Here is a 21664-nt window from a genome sequence, read left to right as displayed (position 1 = left end):
AGGAAGTTTTCTCCTGTACCAATGAGTTCTAGAGTATTTCCCAATTTATTTCAAGCTGACTTAATGTGTCTGGTTTTATGATGAGGTCTTTGATCCACTTGGACTTCAGTTTTGTGCAGGGTGATACGTATGGATCTATTTTCCTTTTTTTACATGTAGACATCCAGTTGGACCAGCACCATTTGTTGAAGATGCTATCTTTTTTTCCATTGTATGGTTCTGACGTCTTTGTCAAAGATCAGGTGTCCATAAGTGTGTGGGTTCATTTCTGGGTCTTCTGTTCAGTTCCGTTGATCCACCATTCTGTTTCTGCACCAGTACCATGCAGTTTTTAAAACTGCTCTATAATACAACTTAAGATCATGGATGGAGATACCTCCAGAAGATCTTTTATTGTAGAGGATTGTTTTAGCAAATCTGGGTTTCTTGTTATTCCATATGAAGTTCAGAATTTTTCTTTCCAGGTCTGTAAAGAATTATGTTGGTAATTTGATAGGCATTGCCTTGAATCTGTAGATTGCTTTTGGTAAGATGGCCATTTTTACTATGTTAATCTTGCCAAACCATGAGCATGGGAGATCTTTCCATCTTCTCATATCTTCTTCTAATTCTTTCTTCAGAGATTTGAAATTTTTTTCATACAAGTCTTTGACTTCCTTGGGTAGGGTTACATTATGTCATTTGTGGCTATTGTAAAGGGTGTTGTTTCCCTAATTTCTTTCTCAGCCCTTTTGTCTTTTGTATACAGGAGGGCTACTGATTTTTTTGAGTTAAGTTTGTATCCAGCCACTATGCTGAAGGTGTTTATCAGCTGTAGGAGTTCCCTGATAGAGTTTTTGGGGTCATTCACGTATACTATCATATCTGCAAATAGTGATAATTTGACTTCTTTCTTTCCAGTTTGTATCCCCTTGATCTCCTTCAACTGTCTTATTGCTCTAGCAAGGACTTTCAGCACTATGTTGAAGAGATATGGAGAGAGTGGGCAGCCTTGTCTTGTCCCTGATTTAGGATTGCTTTAAGTTTCTCTTTGTTCAGTTTGATGTTGGCTATAGGCTTGCTGTATATCGCCTTTACTATGTTTAGATATGTGCCTTGTATCCCTGATCTCTCCAATACTTTAAAAATGAATGGATGTTGGATTTTGTCAAATGCTTTTTCAGCATCTAGGGAGATTATCATGTGTTTTTTTTTTTCGTTCAGTTTGTGAATTTGGTGGATCACATTGATGGATTTCCGTATATTGAACCACCCTGCATAGCTGGGATGGAGCCTACTTGGTCATAGTGGGTAATATCTTTAATGTGTTCTTGGATTCGGTTTGCAAGTATTTTATTAAGTATTTTGCATCAATGTTCATAAGGGAGATTGGCCGGAAATTCTCTTTCTTTGTTGAGTCTTTGTGAGGTTTAGGTACCAAGGTGACTGTGGCTTCATAGAATGAGTTTGGTAACGTTCCTTCTGTTTCTATTTTGTGGAATAGTTTGAAGAGAATTGGTGTTAGCTCTTCTTTGAAGGTCTGGTAGAATTCTGCGCTGAAGACATCTGGTCCTGGGCTTTTTTTGGATGGGAGACTTTTGATGACCGCTTCTATTTCTTTGGGGGATATAGGACTATTTAGTTGATTTACCTGGTCCTGATTCAGCTTTGGTAAGTCAAATTCGATCAAGAAAATTGTCCATTTCATTTAGATTTTCAAATTTTGTGGCATATAGACTTTTGAAGTAAGTCCTAATGATTGTTTGGATTTCCTCAGTGTCTGTTTCATTTCTGATTTTGTTGACTTGGGTAGTGTCTCTCTGCTTTTTAGTTAGCTTGGCTAAGGGTTTGTCGATCTTGTTGATTTTCTCAAAGAACCAGCTCTTGGTTTCATTGATTCTTTGAATTGTTTTATTTGTTTCCAATTGATTGATTTCAGCCCTGAGTTTGATTATTTCCAGCTGTCTACTCCTTTTTGGTGTGTCTGCTTCTTCTTTTTCTAGGGTTTTTAAGTGAGCCATTAAGGTGTTTGAATGAGCTGTCTCGAATTTCTTCTTGAAGGCACTTATTATTGGTTTGCAAGTATTTTGTTGCATGTTTTTGCATCAATGTTCATAAACTAGATTGGCCTGAAATTCTCTTTCTTTGTTGGGTCTTTGTGAGGTTTAGGTTCCAAGGTGACTGTGACTTAAGAGAATGAGTTTGATAGTGTTCCTTCTGTTTCTATTTTGTGGAATAATTTGAAGAGTACTGGAGTTAGCTCTTCTTTGACGATCAGGTAGCATACTGTGTTGAAACCATCTGGCCCTGGGCTTTTTAAGGATGGACAACTTTTGTTGACTACTTCTATTTTCTTAGGGGATATAGGACTATTTAATTGATTTACCTGGTCTTGATTCAGCTTTGGTAAGTGGAATAGATTAAGAAAATTCTCCATTTCTTTTAGATTTTCAAATTTTGTGGCTTATAGACTTTTGAAGTAAGTCCTAATGATTGTTTGGATTTCCTCAGGGTCTTTAGTTATGTCCCCTTTTCATTTCTGATTTTGCTGATTCGGGTGGTGTCTCTCTGCCTTTAGTTAGTTAGATTAAATGTTTTTCTATCTTGTTGGTTTTGTTAAAGAACTAGCTCTTGTTTTCATTGATTGTTTGAATTGTTTTATTTGTTTCGAATTGATTTGTGTTTTGATTATTTCCTGCTGTCTATTCCTTTTTGGTTTGTCTGCTTCTCTTTTTACTATTTTTTTTAGGTGAGCTATTAAGTTGCTTGAATGAGATGTCTCGAATTTCTATTTGAAGGCTCTTAGTGCTGTGAAATTTCCTATTAGCACTGCTTTCATTTTGTTCCATAAGTTTGGGTATGTTGTGCCTTCATTTTCATTGAAGTCTAGGAAGACTTTAATTTCTTTATTTTTTCCCTGACCCAGGTGTTATTTAGTAGCAACTTGTTCAGTTTCCATGTGTGTATAGGCCTTTTGCTATTTCTTTTGATGTTGAGGTCTAGCTTTTTTCCATTGTGATCAGGTAAAATACAAGGGAGTATTTCAATCTTGTTGTATCTGTTGAGGTTTGCTTTGTGATGACCCATATAATCTGTTTTGGAGAAGGTCCCATGAGATCCTGAGAAGAATGTAAATTCTTTTGTGTTTGGGTGTAAGGTTCTGTAATGTCTGTTAGGTCCATTTGATTCATGACCTCCGTTAGAGAGGTTAATTTGGTTAATTTCTGTTTTGCTGACCTGTCCTTTGTTGAGAGTGGGGTGTTGAAGTCTCCCATTATTAATGTGTACAGATCTAGGTGTGGTTTATGTTTTATCAATGTTACTTTTACAAATATGGGTGCCCTTGTATTTGGGGCATAGATGTTCAGAATTGTGATGTCTTCCTGGTGGAACTTTCCCTTGATGAGTATGAAGTGTCCTTGCCCATCTCTTTTTGTTAAATTTGGTTGAAAGTCTATTTTGTCAGATATTAAAATGGCTACTCCTGCTTGCTTCTTGGTTCCATTTGCTTGGAAATCCCTCTTCTAGTCCTTTATCCTCAGGTAATGTCTTTCTTTTTGACTTAGGTATGTTTCTTGTATGCAAAAGATTGCTGGGTCTTGTTTAAACACCATGCTGTTTGTCTGTGTATTTTTGTTTGTTTGTTTTGGAGAGTTGAGTCCATTGATGTTGAGGGAGACTAATGACCAGTGGCTGTCAGATCCTTTGATTTTGATGTTGGCTGTGGTAGTAAGGTTGTGTGCCTGTTTACTTTTTGTTTTACTGTAATGAGGTTAATTTTTTTCTTGTCTTTTCTTGAAAGTAGCTAATTTTCTTGGGTTGAATTTTCATTCTAGTGTCTTCTGTAACAATGGATTTGTGTGTAGTATGGTTGAAATTTCTTTTTGTCATTGAATATCTTGTTGCTCAGTCTATCTATGAGGAGTGAGAGTTTTGCTAGATATAATAGCCTGGGCTGATTTATCTCTTCTCTTAGGGCATGCATGATATTCTTCTAGGCCATTCTGGCTTTCATAGTCTCTGTTGAGAAATCAGGTGTGGTTCTGATGGGTTTGCAATTGTATGTTACTTAGCCTTTTACCTTACAGTTTTAAGTATTTATTTTTTCTGTATACTTACTGTTTTCATTATTTTGTAATGGAATATTTTCATTTCTGGAGTAATGTCTTGGGTGTTCTGTAAAGGTGTTGTTTTATTGGCCTTTTCTTTAAGTTAGGGAAATTTTCGTCTATGATTTTGTTGAAAATATATCTGGACTTTGGAGGAGGGATTTACTCTATTTCTATTATTCTTAGGTTTTGTCTTTTTATGTTGTCTTGAATTTCTTGGACGTCTGTATCAGGAATTTTTTAGATTTGACATTTTCTTTGACAGATTCATTGATTTCTTCCATTGTATCTTCTACACCTGAGATTCTTGTTTCCATCTCTTGTAGTCTATTGTTTATAGTTACTTCTGTAGTTCCTGAATTGTGGAAATTCTCTCCACAATTTCCTCCATTTGTGTTTTCTTTAATTTCTCAAAAACAAAATGTGAACTTTTCACGAATTTGTGTGTCATTTAGTGGAGAGGCCATGCTAATACTCTCTGTATAATTCCCATTTTAGTATATGTGATGCCAAAGTGAGCACCACATATTTCTTTCAAGTGGTGAACGTCACCTGTCCTTGACTTGTGAGTTTCACATTATCATAGATTCCATTATTATTTGTTAAATGCACAGATATAACCTCAGTCATTGAATTATTTTTGATGAAAATGCTCATTGACCAAGGAAACCTTTGGAAAAAATGTATTTAATTTGGACATTGCTCATATATTTAGAGACTGACCATGATGTCATGTCAGCAAGCACTCATCTTGTAGTCCTTCACCAAAACTGACAGCATTTCATACTGAACCACAAGTGGCAGGAAGAGAGTGGGAGACTGTAAGAGATAGAGAGACAGATTCAGTTATAAAGAGACCAAGACTAACAGAAACAGTCATGTAAAGTGACAGAGACTGAGAGACAGAGACACCATTCTGTGTGGTCACTTTCATCGACATATCAACTTCAAAGCACACCCTCCTATATTTAACTCCATCATGAACTGTATTATCTAACATGTTCATTCCCAGACATTTCCTCTCCTATAATATAAATCCAAAAGAAATTATATTTTTATTTTATTTTTTATTAATTATACTTTATTCACTTTGTATCCCCCCCAAACCCTAACCCCTCTCAATGACACCTTATCTCCCCCTTCTTCACACATGCCCCTCCCCAAGTATATTGATAGAGGAGGTCTTCATATCCTTCCTTCTCATCTTAGCCTGATCCTAGTCTATCACATCTCATCAGGAGTAGCTGCATATGAATTTGAGGATGTTTATTTAACGGTCTGTAATATTTTAGTTGGTAATTTGATGGGAATTTCATTGAATCTGTTGTTTGCTTTTGATAAAATGCCATTTTTACTATGTTAATCCTGCCAAGCCATGAGCATGGGAGATTTTTCTATCTTCTGATATATTCTTCTAATTCTTTCTTCAGAGACTTGTATTTTTTTTTCATACAATTACTTGACTTGCTTGGTTAACGTCACACCAAGGTACTTGATGCCTTTGACCAAATAAAAGAAAACATCAAAGATATCATCCACCATGAACAAGTAAGTAGGCTGCATCCCAGATATGCAGGTGTGGTTCAATATATGTAAATGCATAAATGTGATCCACCATATTAAAACTGACAGAAAAAAAAAAAAACATGGTAATCTCTTTAGATGCTGAAAAAGCTTTGAGAAATCCAAACTCCATTCAGGTTTAAAGTATTGGGTAGATCACGGATACAAAGCATATATCTAAATATAGTAATGTCAATATACCGCAAGCCTATAGCCAACATCATACTAAATGGAGAAAAACTTAAAGCAATACCACTGAAATCAGGGAAAAGTCCAGACTGCCCACTCTCTTCATATCTCTTAAACATAGCTCTGGAAGGTTGTCCTTGTTAGAAAAATAAATCAATAGAAGATCAATGGAATAGAAATGTGAAATGAAGAGGTCAAAGTATCACTATTTGCAGATGATGTGATAGTATACTTGAGTGACCCAAAAAACATCAACCAGGAAACTCATACATAGTGAGTGAATACAAAATTAACTAAAAAAAATAAGTAGCTCTTGTTGGGATCAGTAAGCAGGCACTTCTATGGCCAGCTTCAAGGAACCTGATAGACCAGTTATCAGGCAGTTGTGAAGACACCTAAAGCTACCTGCTCATGTCCCTGGGTCACCCTATAAGAGAAAGGGGCCCTCCCCTTTCACTCTCTGTCTCCTTCCTCTTCCTCTCTCTGGCTCTGTCTCTCTCTCTGTCTCTCTTTGTCTCTCTCTCTCTCCCTCTCTCTCCCTCTCTGTAACCCCCTCCCCTAATAAACCTCCTGTGTGGAACTGATCTCATGGTGTGATTTGTGGACCCGCGTGTAACCTCTACATTTTGTATATTTCCTAACATTGATGCAAGGGCCAGATTGGGTGACCCCCATTAGTTTTACTGAACGCACCGGAGCTTCTGGGGACCTATTCCTTCCAGATCCGCCCGAGATCCCCACTCTCCTGCCTCCAATTCCTTTTCAAATTTGCCCCAACTTTCTCCTTCAGTCTAAAACTCCTACTAAACTCCCGCCCCTGCAGCTGTACCCACCCCTCCGCTGCTGCCACTGCTCCAGCTGCTGCTGCCGCCGCCTGGGCACACAGCACTGTAAATGACTTTTCAAAACTTGGCCGGGAGTTTTCCAAACTTTAAAATTTCTGCTAAATGCCTGGGCGCAGCCATCTTGGCTTTCATCAGAGTCTTCCATGTGGCCAGTACCTTGGTGCAGCCATCTTAGCTTTGGAAAAAATGGGCGGGACCTTGGTTACATCAGAGGCTTCCATGTGGCCAGCGCCATCTTTAATTCGGGCAAGGAGGCCCCGCCTCCCGTGTGCCTCCCTCAGCCCCTTTCCCAAGCCGCTTCTATTTAAATGCCCTCATAATCTTTAAAATTCTCTCATTGGGTTTATGTTCCTGGTCTTTTGGGGTTCGTAAACTGGTCACAACATTTTGGGAGCTCGTCCCGGGTCCCCAGGACTCCAGGAACCCAACCCAAAGGTTTTTATGCTGGCCGTAAGTGTACTATTTCTGTACAAAAATGGGTTTTAAAAAAAATGTTTAAAGTTTATCAGGCATTTGAGTATGACAATGATCTTGGGTATCTTATCAATTTTTCTAAAAGAAATTACAGTTTTTAAAATGTTATGTTCAGTCATCTGATTACTGCTAAATGCAAAGCTTTTCACTGTTCAATTTTAATGTAAGTGGTAGGAAAAGCAAGATTTGCTAGCCTCTCTATAAACTATATCTGATTAAAAGGTTTACTTTGATTTTAGTTCAAAAAGAGCAAATTTAAAGTTATGCTAACAACTACAGTTGTTTAAGATGTTGAGTTGCCTTTATAAATCTACTTAAAATATGGTTCTAGATAGCATTCTGTTTTATAAAGGACACAGTTTGGAGTAGATGGTAAAGACAGACAAAGTAACTCAGATATGCTGGCCCTCAAGCTTGTCAGAGATCTCATAAACATAGTCTCACTGCAATTTTTAATAAACAACTGAGGATAGTCATCGAGTCACCATATAGGAGTTGGTAAAAAGTGAGTCATCCCGAGGGCTCTAAGACCTAGCTGCGTTCCCGCAAGAGGTTTGCATAGCCAAAAAGTCCATTCTGCCAGGTGACATTTTGAAATGTAGCCAAAGTGGATGCTAATCCTGCTGCTGCAACATGCCAAAGCTGGTTGCTGGCAAACTGGCCTCTGGAAGTCAAAATGCTCCCAAAAAGGCTTGTCCTCTGTGCCCAGCCATGGAGGTTCAACCAACACAAGAGTACAGACACTTCTAGCCTTCCAGCTCCTTGGCCTGGCGGAAGACATGTGGCTCCTCGACTTAGCAACCTCCACAGCTCTCGCACAGGTCTGTTTTTGTCCTCAAAATGAGGACCCATTGCCAACTTCTGTGTTGGGAGACTTCAGGTGCCTTCCCAGTTCTCTTTATATGCAGGAGACCAGGCCTTAAGTCTAAGTCCTAGACCTGCTATTTTCAGGTCTAGACACAGTACAGACTTAAGAAACAGGCCTAAATGAAACATTTTACCATCCCTTTAGCTAAAGGACAATAAATGTTCATAGCAGTTTCAACTATGTCTCATGGTAAATAACTAAATGCAAATGTCTCTCTCAAAAAACATATTTGAGACATGTCTTAAGGTTAATAAATATAAGTTATACATATTTGAGAGTCTTAAAAAGTGTCATAAGGTTGATCAATATAAGTTAAACATGTTTGAGAATCTAAGGTTGGTAATGCAACTTATAAATGTTTGAGGGTCTAAAAAATGTTTTAAGGTTGGTAAATGCAAGTTATAAAGGCTACCAGGTCTAAGGTAATTTAAGATATCTTAAATAGGTTAAAAAAAAAAAGGGCTTAATATTTCCTCCTGTTGCTATGCTACTGTTGCATTGACTATCCAGAGTAGGTAGAAAGGCTTAATGTTTCCTCCTGTTGTTATGCTAATGTTGTATTGACTGTCCAACATTTTGACCTTTATCAATAGGGCTCTATTTATTAATTTAACTCTGATACAAAAATATTTCACTATACCACGTACTATTATAGTCCTAAGCTCAAGATTATAAGCCTCCATATTGTCTATGCTTATATTAAAGGTTAAAATCAAGTAAGTTTCCCTTTTATTTCATAAAAGGCTTTTGCCTTTTCAGAGTTCACCTTAAAAAGTACTTATGCCGTTAACACATATGTATGCCTACTGCCTTTTTCTCAATACACAATACAATTGTGATACTAACATGTTTAAGGTTTTATCTCTTTCTTAAAACTTAAAAGTAATTCCTGGTTTGGGATTTCCTTTCCTGGCTACCAGACTTCCATTTACTACATACAACCACTGGCTGGATTGGTGAGTTCACTCCATTTTCTCTGCATGCATGCCTCTCTTGGTAGGGTAAGCTTGACCACAGAGCTCTGGCAACTTCCTACTATTCTTTGAGATGGAAAACCCCCCTCAGCCGTAGCCTTAATTGTCTAGGTTTGACCCTCTCTGCTGACTTTCACTTTAGGGCCACACGCTCTACAGGTTCCTTCCCCCTCGCTCGCTCGTGCACACGCTGGCTTGCTTGCTCATGGAAAGGTCCCCTCTCTCCCATATGGCTCTTCTCCTCATTTTCCCTTGGGAGCCTTCTACACGCGTTTCTTCTTTATGTGTTCATGGACCAAGTCCTAGCTAGGCAAATAAAATGCATCTTTTCGGCCATGCCACGGGGCAGCTGGCCCTTGATCACTGGCCAATATCAGACAAGATATCGACCAGATGGGATCGCTCTCTACAGAGACTCGCCTTCTCCTGGGATACCATTAGAAGGCCTCCATCTCTTTTGGCTCCCAATGGATAACACCCATAACCACATCCCTACATAGGGACTTCTCTGCCCCCAATTGGAGACGCCCAGACGCCCCTCCCTCTAGACAGGCTGGAGAATTTCAGGTTTCTACACCTAGTTCCAACTGGCACCAGGGCCTCTAAGTTTACACGCTCCTGTAACTAAACCTCACCTCAATGACAGATCAAAAACAAAGTCTTCTTTAATATTGCCAGTGATTTGGGTAAATAAAGTTCCGTCCAGGTAGCCAGAGGTTCCCATGTACAAACCTCATTGATACAAACCTTTCAATGCCTACCTACAGGATTTTCTCTGTGTTTCAGTGTCCTGCCAGACACAGATGTCTCCTACAGCCACAACAGCGCCAAAGCAGCTACAGGTGTTCAGCTCTGACCTCATGGACTTCCAACAAGATACAGGTGTTCAGCTCTGACCTTACAGACTTCCAACAAGCTGGACCTGCACCTTCCCTCCCAGCCATGGGTGTTCTCACAGACCTGGAAAAGCATCAAAGTAGCCTATTCTTCCTGGACTTGCTCAACACTTCAGCCTTTTGACCTCCCTACATCGCCCCCAGTGTCAGCAGGAAGTAGCCAGAAGAGAATCTATGCCCGTTATCCATTTGTTGTTAACAAAAGGCTGAAGTGGTGTGCTTCAGGACCAGGACAAGCAGCTCCAGGTTCCCCCAGTGTTCCCCAGTCCCTACCCGCTGCCTTGCATGGCTGGCAACTCTTTCTGTTGACAACCCTCTACTCAAAACCCTTTGCCCTAAATTTTACAGGGCAGAGACTTCTCCTATTCATAACCTTACAACCTGACCATTTGTTGCTATAATTCCCCTCTCTCTCAACCTCTTGCATCACAACCAATAGCTGCTTCCAATGAGCCTAAATTTATATACTTTAACTTACCTTAAAAAGGGCAGCCCAAGCACCCTATTTTTAATTATAGAAAAAAAAGGGGGGATGTTAGGATCAGTAAGCAGGCACTTCTATGGCCAGCTTCAAGGGACTTGATAGACCAGTTATCAGGCAGTTGTGAAGACACCTATAGCTACCTGTACATGTCCCTGGGTCACCCTATAAGAGAACGGGGGCCCTCCCTTTTCATTCTCTCTCTTCCTTCCTCTTCCTCTCTCTGGCTCTGTCCCTCTCTCTGTCTCTCTCTGTCTCTCTCTCCCTCTCTGTAACCCCCCCTAATAAACCTCCTGTGTGGAACTGATCTCGTGGTGTGATTTGTGGACCAGCATGGAACCTCTACAGACGCACATTTCCTAACATTTCCAATGAGCCTAAATTTATATACTTTAATTTACCGTATAAAAGGCAGCCGAAGTTCCCTATTTTTAATTATAGAAAAAGGGGGGGGGGATGTTGGGATCAGTAAGCAGGCACTTCTATGGCTAGCTTCAAGGGACCTGACAGACCAGTTATCAGGCAGTTGTGAAGACACCTAAAGCTACCTGCGCATGTCCCTGGGTCACCCTATAAGATAACGGGGCCCTCCCCTTTCTCTCTCTATTCCTTCCTCTTCCTCTCTCTGGCTCTCTCTCTCTCTCTCTCTCTATCTATCTCTATCTCTATCTCCCTCTCTGTAACCCCCTCTCCTAATAAACCTCCCTCATGGAACCGATCTCGTGGTGTGATTTGTGGACCCGCATGGAACCTCTGCATTTTGTATATTTCCTAACAGCCCTCCTGTATACAAAAGACAAAAGGGCTGAAAAAGAAATTAGGGAAACAAAAGGAATTATATTATATAACAAGGCCATTAACCTATTCCTTATCAGATATTTCCTCGCTGGAGACTAAACATGTAAATAGATGAGCTTCAAGGGGATTTGCAATTCAAATCACCAGGAAGTGAAAGAAGATGGAGTAAATTCTAAGCTAAAAGAATATAGTTATCCTGATAGTTTTTCATTCAATACAATCATTAAAATCCCAGCAAGTTCCAAGGTCTAATGGACAAAAACAAGGAAAACGAGGACTATATCCATAACAGAGTATTATTCAGATAAGAAAATGACATCATGATATTTTCAGGAAAATGGTTGGAACTAGGAAAAATCATCCTGGTTGAAGTACATAAAATACAGAAAAATAAATATGGTATGTATTTCCTTATTAGGAAGTCTCTTAACAGTGTGGAAAAAAGTTCCAAAGGCCAACTATTTTGAACAAATCAGTCTTCCACCTTGGAGAATGCATGTCCCTTAATTGGGTTGTTGGGCCAGGGCATACTATGGAAATTTTCAAGCAACCTAGGCTGTTGTTATTAAAATATGTTGCTGTGTGTCCTCATCTGATAGATCAGTACCATGTCCTTGTATCCACACAGAGGCTTCCTTCTGCATCAAATGGGATGACACAGAGATCCACAGTCCTATAAAATGAAGAGTAACCTTAAAACATCCAGCTCTAAGCAGAATTTTCCAATGAAATTCTCCTTCACCTCAGAGCTCCAGAAAGCCTGCAGGAGAGGAGGCAGTTAGAGTGTCCTAAGCAGCAGGAATTAAGGATATGAGGAGAACAATGCCTGGAGAATGAGGACACAGAGGAAGATGATGGTGCGAGGCTTGATGAGACCTGATAAGCAAGGTTCAGATAGAAGGGGGATGAGGACATCTCCTATCATGGAAATAGAGAAAGGGCATAGTTGTAGAAGAAGGAGGGTGGGTTGGACTGGAAGAAAAAGAGGAAGATGGCAGAAGAGAAGATACAATGTGAACAAATTGTAATAAATAAATACATAAGAAAAACTGTGATCAAGATGATGAAATAGACCTCCTCAGAACTGATGTCTTCTTCTTGGTGGTGGTGCCAGCATGCTGCAAGGATGAACTCTTTTTTTCTTTAAGAGACTTGGCACTAAGATTCTGATCATGTGCCAATGATTAGATGAAACAACATATATTTCAGTTTATATATTTTGAAGAAAAATATTTAGGGTGGCACATGGGTACGAATTTGAACCTGGGAGAAACGGAAAAGGAGTGTAATGTATATTATATCAAATTCCAAAAAAAAACAGTAAAAATAACATATTGACAACTTTTACAATGACTTTTAACATGGAGAAAGATTCTTCTAAAAGAGGGCAAGTTTGACTTTGTAAGGCATGCCTTCCAGGAACTCATTATGTAGTAGAGAGTCCTAGCCATGAAGTAGTGGTTACCCAGCTACATCAGACCCTATGAGCTTAGGTGGCATCTCTGATCAAGCAGTCCTGACACTAACACTACATTTAGAGGGTTTGTCTGTAGAACCACAGCAGTTAACACAGCTGCTCTAGTTTCCTATGCATATAACACAGACCCATTTCAATATTAAATGTAAACACCAGGACAATATTAAATGTAAACACCAGGCAATTGGGGTTTACATTTAATATCAGGCAGTTGTGAAGACACCTAAAGCTACCTGCGCATGTCCCTGGGTCACCCTATAAGAGAACGGGGGCCCTCCCTTTTCACTCTCTCTCTTCCTTCCTCTTCCTCTCTCTGGCTCTGTCCCTCTCTCTGTCTCTCTCTGTCTCTCTCTCTCTTTCCCTCTCTGTAACGCCCCCTAATAAACCTCCTGTGTGGAACTGATCTCGTGGTGTGATTTGTGGACCAGCATGGAACCTCTACAGGCGCACATTTCCTAACATTTCCAATGAGCCTAAATTTATATACTTTAACTAACCGTATAAAAGGCAGCCCAAGTTCACTAATTTTAATTATAGAAAAAGGGGGCCAATATTAAATGTAAACACCAGGACAAGGAGAGTTCCACACTGACCACTGTGTAGGACACAGCTGCCTATCTACCCAGGTCAGCCAAGGCAACCCTGATCATAGAGGTTTGGCAATAGTATTGTGGAACAGCACCATCTGTCAAATAGTTTATTTCCCCTATTTCTCCTTTTACACTCACAGATTTCTCTTTCTTAGCCAACCCAGTCTCAGGAATTGTCTGGTTTCTGAAAAAAAAAAAAAATCTGTTAATTGGAATTCTGCCTCCTGGCCATGGCAGATGTGGCTTTTATCTAAGTTGTATATCTCAGAAACTTTCTTTGGTAGTCTCTGCAAGTGGGGAGTTCTGAGTCTGAGAAGTAGATAGCAAGCTTCCTGGAACCTTGGGAACCAGACCACAAACTTTGTGTAACCTTGAGTGAATTCCTGAATGCCTTGCAAGGTCGCACAGAAGTTTTGTTACTGTGATAAAAATTTTGCTTGTGCCCTTTGCTTTGTGAGTGTTCTTTTCTCATTAATTAAACTGAAACTTGATCAGAAATCTGTCTTGTTTCCAATCTTTGTGTCTCTTTCCCCCTATTTCCACTCCCCTTTTCAGGTGGATTCTTTTCTCTTGTTATAATGTTCATTTGAAATGTATACACCTTAACTTTGTTCATTTAAATGATTATCTCTCCCCCCAGGTCTCTGATTTCAGATATTGCATGGTGATAAACAGGCCAAAATTAAACAATTAACCATCAAAAAAATGTTGTGCAAAGGGAGGAGCCAGAGGACAGGAAAGAGGGGAGGTGCCAGAGGGCAGGAAATTAGTGGGAGAAATGGGCTAGAGAGCTTCGAGAAAGAGCTGAAGGACAGAACATGGCACTATGTAGAAATGACATAATATTCCACAAAAAGCAAGTATAACAGGTAAAATCTAAATGTTAGGAAACTATGAGGGCTTGGAGATTTAGGGGAGATTAATTATTACCCAGAAATGTGTTTTAGGTTAACTAAATAAACCTAGTCTATGTGTGGTGATTTGGTTATAGAGCTGGTTAGGATCAACAGCAAGCTTTACTAAAGATATTTATTAGTAAATATAAATCTCATACAACAATTTTGACTACCCTGAAGGATGGGTCCATTAGCACCTGAACAAGGGACCTTGAAAAAAGGGGCAACATGAGAAAGGCTTTTTTTTTTTTTTTTTGGAACTCAGTATACCTAAGAAAAAATGTGCTTTGTGATAACTGCCCATTACAGGGAGGAAGACAAGGTAGACAGGAAGATAAATGATGGTATAGAGAGTAGAGAGAGATGTTAATGAGGACTTTAAAGTCAATGCTAATATAAGCAAGGAATTGGGAGAAATGCTCTTATCCCTTTAGTTTTTAAATGAAGTTTGTCCCTGGTTCCCAATCTAGAAAATTGGGAAAAAAAGGAATCTCACAATCTAAAGTGTTATTTTGGAAAAGTAGAGCTGCCAAACAGGTAGAAAAAAGTACTTCCAAAGTTATTTAAAATGTTCATAAAAGAGATGAAACAGATTTGTGTAATTTGAGAACAGAAAATAATTTAGGAGCTAAATAGTGAAGGTGAAACAGAGGCAGAGGTAGAAACTGCCAAGTTTCATAATTCAGACTGGTCTCCAGCACCCTCTGCCCCCGTGGCTTTCCTTGCCACATATGCAGGAGATATGGGACCACTGTTCTCAGAGAGAAAGTACAATTACAAAGAGAACAAGTTCAGTTATTAAGGGAATTAGAGAAATTAAAATTATGAAATAATAATAATAATAATAATTGGATTGTTTGCAGTGGTAAGTTTTAAAGTCTGGTTTTGACTTTTAAAATTATAAATGTGCTTTATGATTTCATTACTAAAGAGGATGCTTTGTTTTAATATTACAGAAACAGGTTTTAAAAAAATATTTGAATGTTTAAAAAACAGGTTATCGTGGTTGTTTTTTGTCTTTGTTTATATTTTCTGTTTTGTTTTGTTTTGTTTTTGTCTGCTGGCTTCTATTTTGGTTTCTGGTTTTGGTTTGCTCATGAAGTCTGGGAAACTTGATGAGTTTCCAATCTAGTCAAGAGAATCTGGGGGATACTCCAAGTCCTGGGTAAGAGGTCAATGAAGGTTCTACTCCTTTTGGGACTAGAGAGAGCATCACTGGGACCCTATTCTGTATGATAAAAGGGCTGATGGAGTCCACTCTCCATCTGAAAGCAGTGGAAAGGGTCATGGAGGCTCTGCTCCTTCTGGAATCTATGTGTGTGGAGGGGACACATGAGGGGGTCCATTCCTCCTGGAATCTGTGGGACTTGTGTCCAGTAGGGGCTTGTCAAGTCATGGTATTTGGGTAGTCTGGTATATCCTAGATGACAATGTCAGATTTCTTTGTTCCTTATGTATCTCTCTGTGTGTGTGTATTATATATCTGTAGACATGGATATTATTTAGACATGAGACAATTTGAATCAACACCTCTGAGTTTGATCCTGGACCATTGGAATTAAATTCTATAAAACATTTTTAAAGTTATGAGGAATTTTAAAATAGTAACCCTTGGGTAGTCTAACAAAGAAATTAAAGGAATTTCTCAACCCTTTGAGGGAAATAAAAACCTTGGTCTTTATTTTATTAATTTTACAAAGTAAAACCAAGCCATGCTGTTTGAGCCATTTAAACAAAAATACTGCAGTTATTACAATATATCATGAAAAAAATAACCCTATAAAATTTGTTGTTCTTCATTCAAAAAGGCTGGAGATTCTTCAATATGAAATGTTTTCTTATGCTCTTTTAAAGACAAAAATGTACTACAGTTCCATGTTAGCACAGGGTCATGCAGGGTTATATTGATATCTTTGTGAACCATTAAATAAAATATATGCCTTGCTGCCAGTACCTATATAAATTATGTAATGTTGTGGGGTTTTGTTTATTTGTTTGTTTTGTTTTGTTTTGTTTTCTGGCCTATAATTTTGGTACAGCCAGAATAGTTCATTTTTGCTTAGGGCTAGAGGCTGTTTAGTTCTCTGTTTAATGTTAAATAAACTCTTTTCCTTTAAATTTTTTGTTGTTATGTTTTAATACAATATGGTAGGATTAATAAGATTTGCTAGCCCCTTCATAAATTATGTTTAATTAAAAGTGTTGCCTTGATTTTAGTTTAAAAAGAGCAGATTTAAAGTTATGCTAAAGATTATATAGTTCAGTACAAGATTGAGTTTTACCTACTTTTTTTGTTTTGGTTTTTTTTTTTTTTAAGTTAAATTTAAAATTGGTAACCGTAAAGTTTGCCTATATAGCACTACCTAAAATTTGGTTCTAAAACATACCTTTCAAAAATATGCCAAAATTGAGATTATAACATCCTGTTTTATAGGATGAAATTTAGTACAGATGATAAAGGTAGACAAAGAGTAACTCAAATATGCTGGCCCTCAGAATTGTCAGAGTTTTGATAAATAAGGAATTTTAACATATGTAAGCTTATTATGACAGATTCCAACCTATTTAAGTACAAAAAAAACCCAAATTAATTCAGTTTTTATAGATGCAGCATATAATTTTTCCATTTAAAACAAAAGTTAGCCCAATTTTTGATACGTTTAACTGTATTTAGTAATGGTTCATTATCTGATGTTGCTGCCTATGCATATAAAAAAAAATCTTTTCAAGTGTCTAACACATTTGCGCAAATAGCAGAAGTATCTGTGATATTGGTTGTGTTTTAATAAGAAATCTTTGAATATTGTTACAGATAATACATGTATAGCTCAGGCTTTGCCTGGGTTGTAGACCACAGGACAGAATCAGACATCTTCTCCTACTGGATTTTTATTTTTACAAATTCAAAATTTGATAAAAAAAAAAAAAACACTTTCTCTTTTTTATAGGACATTTGAGGGCTCAATACTAATTTGCCAGGACCCTTATCACAAGGACATGTATTGGCAGATAAAGTCACTAAAAATTATTGTCCACAGTTAAAAATAGCGAAGGATGTCCATAACATACATCATCTTAATAGTCAAAACTTGAGACTTATATATGGTTTGTCTAAGGAACAGGCATGTAGTATGGTCAAGGCTTGTACTTCTCAATTTCACACTGTTCCTCATTTGGGCATCAGTCCTAAAGGATTGTCTCCATATCAGATTTTGCAATTTTGCAATTATGCAATCAGGATATTACTTATATTCCTGAATTTAAACAATTGAAATATGTACATGTTTGCATAGATAGCCTATTCTTGATTTCTTTTTGCCACTCCTCAACCAGGAAAAGCTGCAAAAAATGTTATTGTTCCTTTTCTACAGGACTTTAATATTCTAGGAGTTCCTAAGTAATTTAAAACTGACAATGGAACAGGATATACTAGGAAATCTTTTAAAAGTCTTTTTCAACAGATTCAAGTTTATCATATAACTAAAATACCTTAAGGATAAGGCATAGTACAGCATACCCACCAAAATATTAAGATTTATTTGCAATAAACAAAGAAGGGGGAGCTACTCTCCTTGACACCTAAGAATGATCTTAATCATGTTCTTTTTATTCTGAACTTTTAATTTGCATGAGCATGGTAAATCTGCAGCAGATAGATTGTGGCATAGGGAAACTAAGAAAACTCTTGATAAATAAAATGGAGGGATCCTTTAATAAATCAATGGCATGGACCCAACCCTTTACTCATAAGGGAATGAGGCTCTGTCTGTGTTTATTAGCACGAAAATGATGCAGCTCAAGGTTACTGGAACATCTGGTGCGACAAGTGGATAAGCAGTTTTCTCCTGACTATTATAATGATGTTAATGAAGACACCTCTATTCAAAATGACTGTTTATTGGGTGTATGTTCCTAATCCACCAATACTACATCCACTTTTCTGGGATGATCCAGATGTCCTTGTTTATGTCAACAACACTTAGTTGCTGTGTTTTCCTGCTTTTAAAAGAATGCAAGTAAAACACACTCTTAACTTTTCAGGACTAGAAATATGTCATCCTCTTTGTTTTAGCAGAGAGAGTATTCATCAGGAAAGTTTATAAGTCTCCCCTATCCAAATTATAGGTCAGGATGCCTACTACTCTAAGGTTGGGGTGGCATCTGAAGCTTCCCTTTGCAACCAGGCAAAGTGGAACATGGGAGGGATATTACTGTCCCTTCCTACAGGAGTTAAGAATGACAGTCTTACATCTCCAGTGACTTACTCACCCTGTGAGAAAGGGGTTCATAGCCCTTGTCCTCAACTGATGGTTCCTTGGACAAGATGCATCAAAGATACTGCATTTACAGTCATGGACTGGACTGGACTATCATTAAGGGTATTAAGAACTTGGCTTTTAGTAAAGGCAGTCAAAATTCCATTGTTTTAGAAAAAAAAAAAACTGTTAGTGCCGGATTTTGGAGGACTTCAAATAAAAACTGGCAAACCCATGTATGTAAATTGGGGCTCTGTGTGGATATAGGCATTCTCTCTGGGAATGCAAGTAGCTTTGCTAAATTCATCAAGTATACTTCCCTTTTGGCATGTATTAATCCTCCATATTTACTGCTAATTGGAAGCATTGTAGTGAGACATTTTAAGAACAAAGAGACCCATTCAATTGAATGTGTATATTACAGTCTTACTAATTGTGTTAGTGCTTATAATAATGCTCTTTCAGTATTAGTTCTTAAGCAACCTGCTTTTGTTATGATTCCTGTTAGGGTTTCTGATTCTTGGTATGATGAATGAGTATTTAATTGGACTCAGGTTCAGAATCACCTTGTTGGTATTTGGTCTAGCAAAAGCTTCTCATTAAATATGTTAATGATGAGAAATGTGATCCATGACATAGAATCTGCCAAGAAACCTAGGTTAGAATTGGCCAATACAACCTGGGATATATTTACTAGCCTCAGGAGGTACATTCCATCCTTTGACTCTGTGCTTAAGTAAGGCCTGAGAGTTTTGGGCCCCCTTAGACAAACTAACTAAAAGGCAGAGAGAAACTATCCAAATCAACAAAATCCAAAACGAAAAAGGGGACATAACCACAGACACTGAAGAAATCCAAACAATAATTAGGTCTTACGTCCAAAGTCTATATGCCACAATATTTGAAAATCTAAATGAAATGGACAATGTTCTTGACTGATTCAATATGCCAAAGCTGAATCAAGACCAGGTCAACCAATTAAATAGTCCAATATCCCCTAAAAATATAGAATCTGTCATCGAAAGTCTACCATGCAAAAAAAGGCCAGGGCCAGATGGTTTCAGCGCAGAATTCTACCAGACCTTCAAAAAAGAACTTATACCAATACTCTTCAAACTATTCCACAAGATAGAAACAGTAGGAACAATACCAAACTCCCACTATGAAGCCACAGTCTCCTTGGTACCTAAACCTCACAAAGACCCAAGAAAGAAAGAGAATTTCAGGCCAATCTCCCTCATAAACATTGATGCAAAAATATTCAACAAAATACTTGCCAATCAAATCCAAGAACACATCAGACATCATCCACTACGACCAAGTAGGCTTCATCCCAGGCATGCAGGAGTGGATCAATATACAGAAATCCATCAATATGATCCACCACATAAACAAACTGAAGGAGAAAAACCACATGATCATCTCCTTAGAGGCAGAAAAGGCATTTGACAAAATCCAACATCCATTCATGATTAAAGTATTGGAGAGATCAGGGATACAAGACACATACTTGAACATAGTAAAGGTGATATACAGCAAGCCTATAGCCAACATCAAACTCAATGGAGAGAAACTTAAATCATTCTTGAAATACTTGAAATCAGGTACAAGGTAAGGATGCCCATTCTCTCCATATGTTTTCAATATTGTTCTTGAAGTCCTAGCTAGAGCAATAAGACAATTGAAGGAGATCAAGGAGATACAAATTGGAAAGGAAGAAGTCAAAGTATCACTATTGGCAGATTATATGATAGTATACCTGAGTGACCCCAAAAACTCTACCAGGGAACTCCTACAGCTGAATAGCACCTTCAGCAATGTGGCTGGATACAAAATTAACTCAAAAAAATCAGTAGCCTTCTTGTAAACAAAGGACAAAAGGGCCAAGAAAGAAATTAGGGAAACAACATCCTTCACAATAGCCACAAATGACATAAAGTGCCTTGGTGTGAACCTAATCAAGCAACTCAAAGACTTGTATGAAAAAATCTTCCAGTCTCTGAAGGAAGAATTAGAAGATGATATCAGAAGATGGAAAGATCTCTCATGCTCATGGGTTGGCAGGATTAACATAGTAAAAATGGCCATCTTACCAAAAGCAATCTACAGATTCAATGCAATTCCCATCAAATTACCAACACATTTCTTTACAGACCTTGAAAGAAAAATTCTCACCTTCATATGGAACAAGAAGAAACCCAGAATTGCTAAAAAAAAATTCTCTACAGTAAAAGATCTTCAGGAGGTATCTCCATCCCTGATCTCAAGCTGTACTATACGGCAACAATATTAAAAACTACATGGTACTGGCATAGAAACAGACTGGTGGATCAATGGAATTGAAAAGAAGACCCTGACATAAATTGATACACTTATGGACACCTGTATTTTGACAAAGATGCCAAATCCATTCAATGGAAAAAAGACAGCATCTTCAACAAATGGTGCTGGTCTAACTGGAAGTCTACATGTAGAAAAATGCAAATAGATCCATACTGATCACCCTGCACAAAACTAAAGTTCACGTGGATCAAAGACTTCAACATGAAACTAGACACACTAAAACACTTAGAAGAAAAAGTGGGGAATACCCTTGAACTCATTGGCACAATAGGCAACTTCCTGAACAGAACACCAACAGCACAGGCTCTAAGAGCAACAATTAATAAATGGGACCTCATGAAATTGAAAATCTTCTGTAAAGCAAAGGAGACTCTCATCAAAACAAAGCGACTGCCTACAGATTGGGAAAGAATCTTCACCAACACTACATCTGGCAGAGGGCTAATACCCAGTATAAGTAAAGAACTAAAGAAGTTAAACAGCAAAAAATCAAGTAATCCAATTAAAAAATGGGATACAGAGCTAAACAGAGTATTCTCTGCAGAGGAATATCAAATGGCAGAGAAACATTTAAAGAAATGCTCAACCTCATTAGCCATCAGGGAAATGCAAATCAAAACAAACCTAAGATTTCACAGTACACCCATCAGAATGGCTAAGATAAAAAACTCAAGAGACAACACATGCTGGAGAAGTTGTGGATAAAGGGGAACCCTTCTCCACTGCTGGTGTGAATGTAAACTTGTACAACCACTCTGGAAACCAATCTGGCACTTTCTCAGACAACTAGGAATAGCGCTTCCTCAAGATCCAGCTATACCACTCCTAGGCATAAATCCAAAAGAGGCTCAAGTACACAATAAGGACATTTGCTCAACTATGTTTGTAGCAGCCTTATTTACAATAGCCAGAAGCTGGAAATAGCC

General features: G+C 38.1%; 1 non-coding gene across 1 annotated transcript; it reads right to left on the bottom strand.

Moving 5' to 3' along the window:
* Positions 1 to 4504: 4504 nt before the first annotated feature.
* On the bottom strand, positions 4505 to 4610 carry LOC132651788 (U6 spliceosomal RNA). The gene has a single exon (XR_009589352.1). It is a non-coding gene; the product is annotated as a U6 spliceosomal RNA (small nuclear RNA).
* Between the last annotated feature and the right edge of the window lie 17054 nt (positions 4611 to 21664).

This window comes from Meriones unguiculatus (genome assembly GCF_030254825.1).
Source record: "Meriones unguiculatus strain TT.TT164.6M chromosome Y unlocalized genomic scaffold, Bangor_MerUng_6.1 ChrY_unordered_Scaffold_25, whole genome shotgun sequence".
Taxonomy (NCBI): Eukaryota; Metazoa; Chordata; class Mammalia; order Rodentia; family Muridae; genus Meriones; species Meriones unguiculatus.
This window is presented reverse-complemented; position numbering and strand designations above follow the sequence as displayed.